We start from the raw sequence: 15,308 nt of genomic DNA, 5'->3' as shown, positions 1-15,308 counted from the left end.
CCCAGATGGTGTCTCTTCAGTGATCTGCTCTGTAAAAATTATTTTTATAAAACATACAAAGAGCATCTAAGATTTATGGCTTTCAGCAATAAATTGCAAGCATATAGCAATATGTATTTGATCATAAAACACATTTTCTATTAATTTGAGGGGAGCTTTTACAAAAAATAAATAAAATACAAATTTATTTTCATTTCATGCAATTACTCCTGCTTACTTTCGTGTTTTCCTACTTTTCTCTCTCTGTTAGTACGTAAGTTAGTACGTAAATTCACTGTGAGTTGTTTTTTGTCTTATCTGCACTATGGACACCAAACTACTAGAGTTTGCTCTGGTCCTAGCTCTGCTTTTTTCTTTGTTTATGACCGCGTCCGGAGACCGGGGTCAGCTGTTGGCGCTGCGCCACACGGCAGTGCTGCCGGACGAGAGACCCGACATCCCTCTCGAGCTGAGGAGGAAGAGACGCAGGTGTCGTGCCGGAGCTCTACGTCGGGCTAAGAGGAGACGCTACAGACGTGTTCTCCCTTCCGTCATTATGGGGAATGTGAGATCTGTCCCCAACAAGATGGACGAGCTGGCGGCGCTGACGCGACACCAGAGAGAAATCGCGAATGCAGCGTTATGCTGTTATCGGAGTCGTGACTAATGGCGCTAACCCCGGACACGGTCGTCACGCTGGACGGCTTTCAGCTCATACACGCGGACAGGACAACGGAGAGTGGGAAGAGGAAAGGAGGTGGGCTGGCAGTATTTGTGAATGATAGATGGTGTAACCCCAAGCACATCACTATCAAAGAGAAAACCTGCTGTAAGGACATCGAGCTGCTAGCCGTGAGCATGAGACCCCTGTACTTGCCCAGGGAATATTCGCATGTAATCACGGTAACTACGTATGTCCCCCCCTCCGCCAACGCTGAGACTGCCTGTGAGATCCTGCACTCATCTGTGAGCAGACTGCAGACACAGCAGCCTCAAGCCCTCCTTCTCATCTCCGGTGACTTCAACCACGCTTCTCCGTCCTCCACTCTACCCACCTTCATCCAGTATGTAACCTGCCACACCAGAGACAATAAAATCCTGGACCTGTTTTATGCCATCACAAAGGAGGCATATAGGTCATCACTCCTCCCTCCCCTGGGAAGATCTGATCATAACCTGGTTCATCTCCTGCCTGTGTACAAACCTCTTGTACAGAGGGAACCAGCAGTCACCCGCACAGTAAAGAAATGGTCTGAGGAAACTGAAGAGGCTCTGAAGGACTGTTTAAGCACAACAGTGTGGGAAGTGCTGTGTGATCATGAGGAGGAGGACATAGACAGCCTCACACACTGCGTAACGGACTATGTGAACTTCTGCGTGGAGAACACTGTACCCATTGGTGTTTCTCTAACAGCAAGCCGTGGATTAACCCTGACATAGAGGCTCTTCTGAAGGAGAAAAAGAGGGCCTTTAGATTAGGGGATAAGGAGGAGCTGAAAGCTGTGCAGAAGGAGCTGAGGAGGAAGATCCGGGAGGGGAAAGCTAGCTACAGGGGGAAGATGGAAGAACAGTTACAGCAGAATAATGTCAGCGGAGTCTGGAAAGGCCTTAAAGCAGTCTCTGGCCACAAGAAGTCCGACTCTCAAGCGGTAGGGGACCAAAAGTGGGTGAACGATCTCAGTCTGTTTTTTAACAGGTTTGATCACTCACCCGCCCCTCCCACTACACAGACATCTCTGCTGAAACCCTCCTGTCTGGCACTTCCAGCATGCTGCTCTACCCCCTCTCTCACACTCACCCCCAGCCCAACAACTTTCAGCTCACACCCACCCCCCACTGGTTCTTCTGCTGGTTGTCATAACACCCTGTTCACACATTTCAACACTCAGCACCCCCCCTGTTCCAGTCTGACCTTCACAATGGCCCAGGTGAGAAATGAGCTCAGGAAGATCAAGACGAGGAAGGCTACAGGGCCGGATGGCATCAGTGCCAGGCTCCTCAAGTCCTGCGCAGATCAGCTGTGTGGGATAGTGGAGCACATTTTCAACACAAGCCTGAAGCTGGGGAGAGTACCACAACTGTGGAAAACATCTTGTGTGGTGCCATTGCCAAAAACACAGCATCCAAAGGACCTCAGCAGCTACAGGCTGGTAGCACTGACGTCACACCTGATGAAGACACTGGAGAGGCTGGTCCTTCGACAACTCCGCCCTATGGTGAGCTCATCTATGGACCCACTTCAGTTTGCCTACCAACCTGGCATCGGGGTGGATGACGCCATCATCTACCTGCTGCATGGAGCTCTTTCTCACCTGGAGAAGCTTGGGGGTACTATGAGAGTCATGTTCTTTGATTTCTCCAGTGCTTTCAACACCATACAGCCTGGGCTCCTGAAGGACAAGCTGGAACAGGCAGGGGTGGGCCATCACCTAACACACTGGATCCTGGACTACCTCACCAACCGTCCACAGTATGTGAGGACAAGGGACTGTGTGTCCAACATGGTGGTCTGTAACACAGGGGCCCCACAGGGGACGGTGTTAGCACTGTTCCTCTTCACCCTGTACACTGCAGACTTCATGTACAACTCACCAAACTGCCACCTACAGAAGTTCTCTGATGACTCAGCGATCGTCGGCCGCATCACAAATGAGCACGATGGAGAGTACAGAGAACTGGTTCAGGACTTTGTGGACTGGTGTCTGCGGAATCACCTACAGATCAATGCAGGGAAGACCAAAGAACTGGTGGTGGATTTCCGCAGACGCACACATCTCCCTCCAGCAGTGAACATCCAGGGAACGGACATTGAAAGAGTGGACTCTTATAAGTACCTGGGTGTGTACCTTAACTGTAAACTGAACTGGTCAGGCAACACAGCTGCACTTTACAGGAAAGGACAGAGCAGACTCTGCCTGCTCAGGAGACTGAGGTCATTTAGAGTGCAGGGGCCACTCCTGAGAACCTTTTTTGACACAGTGGTGGCATCAGCCATCCTCTCTGGAGTGGTCTGCTGGGACGGCAGCATCTCCTCTGCAGACAGGAAGAAACTGGACAAACTGATCAGGAGGACTGGCTCGGTCCTAGGGACTCCTCTAGACCCAGTGCAGGCGGTGGGAGAACCTGAACAAGCTAGCATCCATGCTGGAGAACGACTCCCACCCCATGTGTGAGACTCTGGCAGCACTGGGCAGTTCCTTCAGTGACCGGCTCCTTCACCCCAAGTGTGTGAAGGAGTGCTATCGCAGGTCCTTCCTTCCTGCTGCTGTAAGACTGTACAACCAGCACTGCTCCCAGTAGACCACACACACATACAATATACACTTACATTCAGAATGCGAACATTCTTCATTGTGCAATATGCTAAGTGCAATACAGATTCCTATGCAACTCTTATTTTATTTTATTATTATCCTTATTTTGTTGTAAATAGTCTAGAGATTTAGCTTCAATTTTTATTATTTATAATGTTGATAATGTTTATACTGTTTCCCATTTCTATTACTGAGTGCCTTACTCCTGTTACTCTGCTGCTGCCGTAATACTGTGAATTTCCCCGCTGTGGGACTAATAAAGGATTATCTTATCTTATCTAATTTGCTTTACGATGTAGGTGTGTTTTGGGGTTAAAATCCTAAGTGACAAATCTAATACTAATCAAGTTAAACAGCCATCTAGCTGATATGTTTTGTCCCAGTGCAATGGTATGGCAATGGTGCTATTCTGTTGTTCACAAACTCTGCCACTGGGTAGTAACCACACCACCTGAAACATCCCGTTTGAATGCAACCACAAAATCTATTAGTGTCTAACGGCATCAAACTTGAGGGGCCTGAGAAGAGATACAGTTTCTTCATTTATTAGATTAATTTAGTCAATAATACACACTCAAATGCTGTTGTTTTATCTAATGTTTATATCTGTAGACTGTGGACTGTCTCAAGTATTTGGGTTACCACAAACCCAATTGTGCAAGCGTTGACGCCAATTACAAAACTTGCTTACTAAACCTGGATCGGTAGTTTTCCCTTTAAGAGAGAAAGGGATAGGCAATTTCAAGTAAATGCATTTCTTAAAACATATTGCATAAGTGTACAGGTGTAATCTAAAATTAACAAACTATGCTGTTGCATTTTCTTGTTGCACTTTACTACAACTAACTTGAGCACTCTCTGGCAAAGCCACTTAAAATCTTCTGGATCACTCCTCCACATGCTTCCCACCACTCAGTGTTTGTGAATAAAGGCTAATGGCAGCATGTGATGTGGGTCGCAATGTTAAGGAATCAACATGAAAAAATCTGGGAGGACTGGCAGGATCATCAAACATGCATACGCCTATGAATGGAGGTAAAAAAAAGAAATCTATCAATGAAGCAAAACCGTTTTCATTATTTAGCACAGGGTGTGTATTATGTAATATCCCACATTACACAACTGGAGCAACTGACAGAAGAATCTTTCATGAATATTATGCTGCTGTAAAACTGACTGTTGTTATCATACATGCACATATGTTTTTGCAAAACTGGCAACCAATTTGTGTTATGGAACTCATAAATGAATGTTAAAAATATATATACAACAGTTAGTTCTGGCCATGCAAGCTGATTGGTTGAGAAGTGTTCTAACTGTGCTGTTATTTTGCCATTTTTCACTAACACTGTATCACCATGCTGAGATGCCATTGCTAAGCAACGACTTTGACAGCTGGAGGAGATGCTCAAGCCATTTGAACGTTTTTACTTCTTACTTTGTCCACAAAGAGAAAGTGGATATTTGTAAGATTACATTTGACCTACAGGCTGTAGGTCACTAAATTCCGAAACTTTCATTACCACAAGCTTTTCACAGAAAGAGTGTCAGAAGAAGACCTAAACAACCAGGAATCAGCCAGAAATTAACTGAATGCCATTCGTCAAACAAAACGGATTGTAAGATGCTTTACAGACTGACCGGAACAAAACAACATTTATATGGATCTGGCAAAAAAACGACAACACTGAGCTAAACTCGATATTGTGGCAGTCCTTACTTCAAAAGTTGAGGCTTAACAGCATACTGTGGAGGGAGTGAGCAGAGTCTGTTACTCTGATGTAGCAACAAGCTGCTTGTTGAGGAACTATAATTTGGCGGAAGGAACTGCTAATATTAAAACATATTAAATTCCATAATCACTGCACAATTTATTTATTTCTTACTTTATTGACTTAACTGTTGTATAAAAGCAATAGAACACTCGACGTCATGTGTTATCTCAAACAAATCACAAATCACAGCCATGATGGTATTTCACGATAACACACTCTCTCTTGCATTCTATTGCTTAACAGCATGAAACAAATTACTAGTACCTAGGGCTGAATGATCTGGGGAAAATATCTAACTGCACTTTTTATGACCAATATTGTGATTGAGATTTAAATGCAATTATTTTCTATAAAATTATTTCTAGGCCTGTTTTTGGCCAAGAAGACCAGAATATCCACCTTTCTGGCATGAAGCTTGCACATTATGGGTGTACTCATCTAAAGGCAGTCATTAGGTTAAGTTTTCTCCATTTAAAACTTCAAACAACAATGCTGATATTCTAGCACTCTGCTATACAAATTGCAGCTCTTGTGATTTGAATATTGCACTCTGTCAAGTTATGATTTTGATATAAAAATTATTCTTGATCTTTCAGTCCTAGTAGTACTATCATATAATCAAAATGACCTTGCCATGCCAGTCATTATATATATATATATATATATATATATATATATATATATATATATATATATCAGTGCTGAGTATGGATATCTATAATCATAATAATTTCATCTGATAATCAAAAACATTCCCAAGAATTATGCTATTTGCTGCTAGCAGGAATATGAGATTTTAAATTATTTTAGCATCAAGCTAACAGAGGTGTGTTTTTTTTTCCCAAACAATTGGGAACAAACAAGCAGATGTGTAAAGACATTTGAACTTTTGCACCTGATTCAGTTCAGTGACCAAATTGTTAATTATAGCTTTTTGGTCATATATGAAGCGGAGAACACTTTAAGTGTTTGAAGCTGTAAGATAATAAGCATTCATGCCTGGCATGCCTGTGAGCCCTGTGAGCGAATGTGCAGTTTAATAGCATACGTAGGTATTCTTGGTAGTTTGTGGAGAAGGTGAGTAGGAGTGTCCGGGTCTCCATAAATTCCTGTGAAACTGTTAGCTGATCAGCATTCTGCCCAGCTGCTGATTAAGCAAAACCGTGTTCTCAAATGCAGTAAAGTTTGGTATGCTGTCATGTCTTTTTCTTCGTATACACAGCAGTTGTAACTAGAAATATATGTTCCATCACAAGCATTTTTTCTTCTCCATGCTAGATGAGATGCAAGTTTACAATGAGGGATGAAAAGTCCTCTACTGTACTTCTGCTGTGCTGCGGCTCAGTGTATTGTGAACATTTACAAGCTCCGCTCAAATGAAGGATTGTGTTGTGATCAGAGTGCGAGAGCACAATACGAGTTTGTGAAAACAGAGCTGCTCAGTGAAGTAACATTATTTCAAAGTGTCCATGATAATGTAACCATACATGTTTAATATTTTGATACATTGAATACACTGAATCTTCTTCTTCTTCTTTCGGCTGCTCCCTTTAGGGGTGGCCACAGCGGATCATCTGCCTCCATCTTGCCCTATCCACTGCCTCCTCTATTTTTACACCAACCATCTCCATGTCCACCTTCATTACATCCATAAACCTTCTCTGAGGTCTACCTCTTCTCCTTCTGCCTGGCAGCTCCATCTCCAACATTCTTTGACCAATATATCCACTATTCCTCCTCAACACATATCCAAACCATCTCAACCTGGCCTCTCTGGCTTTATCTCCAAACTGCTCTACCTTCACTGTCCCTCTGATCTGCTCATTTCTAATCTTGTCCATCCTTGTCACTCCCAACGAAAATCTCAGCATCTTCATCTCCGCCACCTCCAACTCAGCCTCCTGTCTTTTAGACAGAGCCACAGCCACAGCAGGACGCACTACTGTCTTGTAAACCTTCCCTTTCACTCTTGCTGCTATCCTTCTGTCACACATCAGCCCTGACACCCGTCTCCACCCACTCCATCCTGCCTGCACCCTCTTCTTCACCTCTTTTCTACACTGTCCATTGCTCTGGATGGTTGACCCAAGATATTTGAAGTCATCCACCTTTACGACCTCTACTCCTTGCATCTTCACCTTTCCACCTGCCTCCCTCTCATTCACACACATGTATTCCGTCTTGTCTCTACTGACCTTCATTCCTCTCCTCTCCAGTGCAAACCTCCACCTCTCCAGATTCTCTTCCATTTGCTCTCTACTCTCACCACAGATTACAATATCATCTGCAAACATCATGGTCCATGGAGCCTCCTGCCTGACCTCAACTGTCAACCTTTCCATCACCATTGCAAACAAGAAGAGGCTCAAAGCTGATCCCTGATGTAACCCTACCTTCACCTTGAAACCATTTGTCACTCCAACTGCACACCTCACCACTGTCTCACTATCCCCATACATGTCCTGCACCACCCTAACATACTTTTCAGCTACACCTGACTTCCTCATACTGGCAAATATCTAACAAGTACAGCATTCTGGTTTGCATGAATGATCCATGACGGCTATTATGATAACCTTGCATGACTGGCCAGCAATTGATGACTGTGACAACTATGCATGCATTTGGCATCTTCACACTTCTAGTTTGCATTCGCTTTGCAATAACCCTGCATGCATATATGTTTTTGCATGATTGCCTCACAAAACCTGATAAGCAGAGCATGCTTTACATGACTGGCTCGTGGTTACACTTACAACAAACATGTGTAAAGTGTTTCTGTACAACTCACCAACATTTGCTGTTACAATAATGATGTACACACATGATGTGTGCGCACACAATTGCTGAGCACCACACATCTACAATACCTGTTTTCACAGTTCACATGGCAGCTGTGCATGCACTATGCATATTCTTGCATAAGTAACTCATGATACCTCTGATGGCAACCATGCATCAGCAACATGTTTTACACAACTTACTGATTGCTGCTACTATCATGTTTTCGTACAACTGGCTAAATGACTGTTGTTATAGCAACCATGCTTGTGCAAGACATGACTGCATGACTGGCCCAGTTTCAATGGTGAAAACTCTTGGGTGGGTGATCATGCCTCTTAATATCTTTATTAGGACAGCAATCTGATACTGACACAGTTGTACATCCAAGATTCACAGACACATCCAATTTCTTAACATACAGCACCAGTTACACTCCATAAGATCCTAATTATGCCATTGCCCACAGCGGTTGTTAAAACAGCATGTTTCCACACAGCGTGTTTTCAAAACTGGCATGAAAATCATGAATGTGCATAGTACATTTCTGTGTGATTGGCTTGCAATCACTATACAAATAATCACATGGTACGACTATCATGTAATAAGTAAAAACACTGTGTAGTGGTTATGGTGGTATAGCTCTGAAGATGCCATCATGCCCATATTAAGAATTCCAGGTCTAAGCTGAATGCCATTTTTGAAAATCGCCACTGTCAGGTCATGTGGAATTGTTTCATGTTTTGTCTTACGAACATTTTTCCCCTAGATGTCATTCTGTATAATATACCATATATAAGAGTTGTATAATATTATATGTACATATTAACATAAGGTCAACATATCAAATGTTGACACTAAGAAATGTTATTGTTTTTGGAAAAATATATGCCCATTTTGAATGTAATGCCAACAACATGTTTAAAAAAAGTTAGGATGGGGCAACAACAGGCTGCTAAAATTGTGTAATGCTAAAAAAACACCTGGTGGTTAATTGACAACAGGTCAGTAACATGATTGGGTATAAATAAAGCATCCCAGAAAGGCTGAGTCTTTCAGAAGTAGAGATGAGGAGGGGTACACCACTCTGTCAACAGAAGACTGCGCAAGCAAATAGTGCAACAATTCAAGAACAACGCCTCTCAATGTAAAATACCAAAGAACTTGGGGATTTCATCATCTACAGTATGTAATAACATTAAAAGATTCAGAGAATCTGGAGAAATCTCTGTAGGCAAGGGATAAGGCCAAAAAAACAGTAATTGCTGGCCATGATCTTTGGGTCCTCAGGTAGCACTGCATTAAAAACAGACATGATTCTGTAGTGGAAATCACTGCTTCGGCTCAAGTACACTTCTGAAAACCACTGTCTATGACAACAGTTTGTCACTGCAGCCACAAATGCAAACCACTCATAAACAGGATCCAGGAATGCTGCCGCCTTCTCTGGACCCAAGCTCATTTAAAATGGACTGAGGGGAAGTGGAAAAGTGTCTTGTGATCTGACGAATCTACATTTAAATTCTTTTTGTAAATCATGGATACTGTGTCCTCTTGGCTAAAGACTACTCAGCTTGTTATCAGTGCAAAGCCAGAATTCATGATGGTATAGAGGTGCATTAGTACACATGGCACATCTGTGAAGGCACCATTAATACTGAATAATATATACACATTTTGGCAACATATGCTGCCACCCAGACGACATCTTTTTCAGGGAAGGCCTTGCTTATTTCAGCAAGACAATGTCAAACCACATTCTGCATGTATTACCCCTGCATGGCTCTGCATTAAAAGAGTTTGGGTGCTAAGCTGACCTGCCTGAAGTCCAGACCTGTCACCACTGAAAACATTTGGCACATGAAAAGTACAGCAGAAGAGACTCTGAATTGTTGATCGGCATAAATCCAATATCTAACAAGAATGGAAAAAAGAAGAGGAGATGAAACACAGTGGTAAACATCCCCTCATAACAACATTTTTGGACCGTATTGTTGGCATCAATTTCAAAATGGTATGAAATGAAACTTTAAGTATCCCTGCTAGAAAAAACACTTTAGAGCTGCATTGCTCATCACCAGCATAGGAAGCATAGGTTGTGTTTTGCACACAGGGCTGCTGGTCCATAGCAATAAAGGTTGATGTTCTGATTGCTGCCAAAACCAGCATATATTGTGTTTTGATGCTTGTCTGCTGGTCAACCAGCATGACCAGGCTGGGGTGACCAGTTAAACTAGAACCAGACTAGCACTAGCCTGGCATAAACCTCTTATCATGTATTTTTCATTAGGGATCTTTACAAACTGAACTCTTTCATCAAAACAAAGTGAGGAAAATTTGTTTTTCCATGGTTTTTACTGACCTTGTAATTCAAGGGATCCAGTAACATTTAGGAAAAAATGTACATGTGGCAAAACATCAGATTTAACCTAGTTTTTCAAAAAACTCAACTAATATCTTCCCCCACAGAGAAAACCAGCTTAGATCTTGCCTAATATGGGCGTGACACCGACTGTAATGATGTTAAGCAAAACACTAGAGGGCACCCATGAGCAAGTGGCGAGTGGAGCTGGACAGCAAAAAATGAAAAAGTAAACATGTTTCTAGACATTTGCCAATGATCTTCCCTTAGTTTTAAAAAGTAGACAGATGTATTTCACTAAAAAAACAAAGAACTGTATACTTCTGTTTTTCTACAGCAAGCAGTAATTAGTTGGTATTACTACTTTGGAATACTGATTTGTTAGCATTATTGCTGCTGAGAACTGATTGGTTGGCAAACCAGCCATTAGGGGTGTACTTTCTGTACTTCTGGTGCCAGTTCCAAGCCCAGATAAATGGTGAGGGTTGCGTCAGAAAGGGCATCCAGCGTAAAACTTGTGCCAAAACTATCATGCGGATCACAAATATATTTGCCATACCAGATCGGTCGAGGCCCGGGTTAACAACGACCGCCTCCAGTGCTGTTGACCAGCAGGGTGCCGGTGGAAACTGGACTACTGTAGGTCGAAGACCATCAAAGAGGAGAGGAGGAAGGCGGGTTAGAAGGCAGCGAGAGAGAAGGAAAGGCAGGAGTGTGGAGATTAGAGTAGGAACTCTACATAGGGACAATGACTGGTAAAGGCAGAGAGCTTGCAGACATGATGGAGAGAAGCAAAGTAGATATTCTGTGTGTCCAGGAGACCAGATGGAAAGGAAGCAAGGCTAGGAACATTGGAGGTGGATACAAACTGTTCTATCATGGTGTAGAGAGGAAGAGAAATGGAGTAGGCATAATCCTAAAGGAACAGCTTGTGAAAAGTGTTCTGGATGTAAAGAGAGTGTCAGACAGGATCATGAGCCTGAAGTTGGAGGTTGATGGTGTAGTTTTGAATGTGGTCAGTTCATATGCACCACAGGTTGGTTGTCAGTTAGAGGAGAAAGAGGAATTTTGGAGTAAGATGGGTGACGTGGTAGATGGTGTCCCTAGAGAGGAGAGATTAGTGATTGGTGCAGACTTCAATGGACATGTTGGTGAAGGGAACAGAGGGGATGAAGAGGTGCTGGGTATGTATGGTGTGAAAGACAGAAATGCGGAAGGTCATATAGTTGTAGATTTTGCAAAGAGAATGGAAATGGCTGTGGTGAACACGTATTTTCAGAAGAGGGAAGAACACAGGGTGACATACAAGAGTGGAGGGAGGTGCACACAGGTGGATTATATCCTTAGCAGGAGATGCCACCTAAAGGAGATTGGAGATTGTAAAGTGGTACCAGGGGAAAGTGTAGCAAGGTAGCATAGGGTGGTTGTCTGTAGAATGAGATTAGAAACAAAGAAGAGGAAGAGAGTGAAGACAGAGCCAAAGATTAGATAGTGGAAGCTGAAGGAAGAGGATGGTTGCAGGCAGTTCAGGGAAAAATTGCAACAGGCCCTTGGGGGCAGTGAGGAGCTACCTGAGGACTGGGAAACTACAGCTAAGATGGTGAGAGAAACTGGCAAAAATGTGTTGGGTGTTTCGTCTGGTCAGAGGAAAGAAGACAAGGAAAGTTGGTGGTAGAATGAGGAAGTCCAGGAGAGTATTCAGAAGAAGAAGGCAGCTAAGAAAAAGTGGGATAACCAGAGAGATGAAGGAAGTAGGCAGGAGTACTGTAAGGCTAGTCGCATAGCGAAAAGAATGGTGGCAAAGGCAAAGGCTCAGGCCTGTGATGAGCTGTATGAGAGGCTGGACAATAAAGAAGGAGTAAATAACTTGTATCGTTTGGCTAAACAGAGAGATAGAGCTGGAAAGGATGTACAGCAGGTTAGGCTAGAGATAGAGATAGGATAGAGAGGGAAATGTCCTAGTGAGTGAACAGAGAGTGTTGAGTAGATGGAAGGAGTACTTTGAAGAACTAATGAATGAGGAAAACGAGAGAGAGAGGAGGACAACGGGGGGAGAGATAGTGGATCAGGAAGTGCAGAGAATTAGTAAGGTGGATGTGAGGGCAGCTTTAAAAAGGATGAAGAATGGAAAGGCAGTTGGTCCAGATGACATACCTGTGGAGGTATGGAGATGTTTAGGAGAGAAGAATAAGGGTGATGTGCAGAGCTGCAGTAACTACAGAGGTATAAAGTTGATTAGCCACACCCTGAAGGTATGGGAAAGAGTTGTTGAAGCAAGGCTAAGGCGAGAGGTTCAGATCAGTGAGCAGCAGTTTGGTTTCATGCCCAGAAAGAGTACCACAGATGCAATTTTTGCATTGAGAGTGTTGGTAGAGAAGTACAGAGAAGGTCAGAAGGAGCTACATTGTGTCTTTGTGGATCTAGAGAAGGCATATGATAGGGTGCCAAGAGAGGAACTGTGGTACTGTATGAGGAAATCAGATGTAGCTGAAAAGTATGTTAGGGTGGTGCAGGACATGTATGAGGATAGTGAGACAGTGGTGAGGTATGCAGTTGGAGTGACAAATGGTTTCAAGGTGAAGGTAGGGTTACATCAGGGATCAGCTTTGAGCCCCTTCTTGTTTGCAATGGTGATGGAAAGGTTGACAGATGAGGTCAGCCAGGAGGGTCCATGGACCATGATGTTTGTAGATGACATTGTAATCTGTGGTGAGAGTAGAGAGCAGGTGGAAGAGAATCTGGAGAGGTGGAGGTTTGCACTGGAGAGGAGAGGAATGAAGGTCAGTAGAGACAAGACGGAATACATGTGTGTGAATGAGAGGGAGGCAGGTGGAAAGGTGAAGATGCAAGCAGTAGAGGTCATAAAGATGGATGACTTCAAATATCTTGGGTCAACCATCCAGAGCAATGGACAGTGTAGAAAATGGTGAAGAAGATGGTGCAGGCAGGATGGAGTGGGTGGAGACAGGTGTCAGGGCTGATGTGTGACAGAAGGATAGCAGCAAGTGTGAAAGGGAAGGTTTACAAGACAGTAGTGCGTCCTGCTATGATGTATGGTTTGGAGACTGTGGCTCTGTCTAAAAGACAGGAGGCTGAGTTGGAGGTGGTGGAGATGAAGATGCTGAGAGTTTTGCGTTGAGTGACAAGGATGGACAAGATTAGAAATGAGCAGATCAGAGGGACAGTGAAGGTGGAGCAGTTTGGAGATAAAGCCAGAGAGGCCAGGTTGAGATGGTTTGGACATGTGTTGAGGAGGAATAGTGGATATATTGGTCAAAGAATGTTGGAGATGGAGCTGCCAGGCAGAAGGAGAACAGGTAGACCTCAGAGAAGGTTTATGGATGTAGTGAAGGTGGACATGGAGATGATTGGTGTAAAAGTAGAGGTGGCAGTGGATAGGGCAAGATGGAGGCAGATGATCTGCTGTGGCAACCTCTAAAGGGAACAGCCGAAAGAAGAAGAAGCTGCTGGTTGCTAATAGGTTGACATTACTACTATGGAGTGTTAATTGGTGGACATTACTGCTACTGAATGTTGATTGGTTGGTATTACTGAAAGTGCATGCTGATTGGTTATCGTTATTATTACTGAGTGCTGATTGGTTAGCATTACTAATGCTGAGAGCTAATTGGTGTGCTTTAATGCTATTGCGTGCTCAGCTCATTGGCTGTCAAAAAAGCATTAATAAAGTAAAATACAACCACAGCGTTAAAATGTTTTGAGTTGTTCAAATGAATGGATTCTTCTGTTTAAAAATGTTTGAACATTTAAAAACACAATTAAATATTTGAGCGAAAAACGCGATTTTATATTATTTTATATTAACCCATTTATTTTGCACTCGCTCGGGAACGCCCTCTAGATTCTGAAGAACTTACTGAGAGGCAGTTTTCCTCTCTATGCTTTTTTCAGACTAAACTACGGTCGCTGCCATGCACATGCGCAGAAGCAGTTTTAGAATCAACTAAAAATGACTGCTGTAGGGACGGTGACGCATGCGCGGAGCGTGTTTTCTCATGTCAGTCACGCATACAGCTCGGCGCTATTGAGTTGCAGCAGGGAATTCCCTTCTGTTGCAGCCCTGCGCTGCATTCGAACTTATGCGCTTATGTAATTAGAGCTCTGCACTCTCCCCTCAAATCCGCACGCTCAGAAAGCTCCCACAGAGGCCGCCTAATATCTGCTTAGTCACAGCAACGCGTTAATTCCGTCCATTTATTATTATCATCACCATCATCATCATCATAATCATCATCATCATTATTATTATTATTATTATTATTAAAGACACGCTGTTAGACAGAGTGTTGTGTAACGTCTTACCTTGTGGCGGGTCTTCGTGAGCTCCGTGCAGATCACCAGTAAAAAATAAATAAATGAAGGAATGAAGAAGCTTCTTCAGTGTAAATGCAGCGCTGTTTTTAATGAAACGCTGTTCAGGCCTGTTCCACACGGCAGATCCGGATCTCTCCGGGCCGGGCCAGACAGGTGTGGGTTCCTGGGTTCCTCTGCGGTCCGTGTGTGAGAGGCTCTGCGCTGCCAGACTAGCCCCTCTGCTGAATATTAATGCGGGGAAGGTGCGCGAGACTGCAGTGGGCAGGCAACAATGGGCGCGCGGTGAGGATCGCATGCAGAGCAGCTGTGGCGATGGATAGGGAGCTTCAGCATGTCTGCTACTGCTGCTGGTGGGAGCGGTGCGCGAGCGAGGGAGACGACTTAAAGGGAGAGAGAGCCATCCTGCGGGGTGTGTGTATGTGTGTGTAGGTGTGTGTGCGTGTATGTGAGCCATCCTGCAAGGGAGGAGAAGACCTGTGTGTGTGCGCGCGCGCATCCCTGTAGAACTCAATATTGTAATTTCCCAATAATGTATAATAAATCACATGCCCCAAAAATAGTAATGCACTGTCTTAACTGATAATTCAATAACTTAGCCAATGGGAGAAATGCAATGTCTTAAGCCACCTTAGATCTTCTTTTACTAACATCTGTTATCTTTGGAGTTAGTTTGACTCCATCAATTTAAACCTTCAGCAAAGGTCAAAAGTCTGGTGGTAATTATGTCCTAACCTGTCCAATATGGTGTGAACTATCAGAGGT

At 43.6% G+C, this 15,308-nt stretch overlaps 1 protein-coding gene across 2 annotated transcripts in view; it reads right to left on the bottom strand.

The window, feature by feature from the left end:
- Positions 1 to 14,988, bottom strand: part of hecw2a (HECT, C2 and WW domain containing E3 ubiquitin protein ligase 2a) — a 91,286-nt gene extending 76,298 nt beyond the window's left edge. The window contains exon 1 of one of the 2 annotated variants that reach the window (XM_017695100.2): positions 14,535 to 14,988. The gene's annotated coding sequence lies outside the window, so the exon portion shown is untranslated. The remainder of the gene's footprint in view (positions 1 to 14,534) is intronic. The other variant, XM_017695099.2, reaches the window with a different exon arrangement.
- Between the last annotated feature and the right edge of the window lie 320 nt (positions 14,989 to 15,308).

Source organism: Pygocentrus nattereri, chromosome 6 (assembly GCF_015220715.1).
Source record: "Pygocentrus nattereri isolate fPygNat1 chromosome 6, fPygNat1.pri, whole genome shotgun sequence".
Taxonomy (NCBI): domain Eukaryota; kingdom Metazoa; phylum Chordata; class Actinopteri; order Characiformes; family Serrasalmidae; genus Pygocentrus; species Pygocentrus nattereri.
This window is presented reverse-complemented; position numbering and strand designations above follow the sequence as displayed.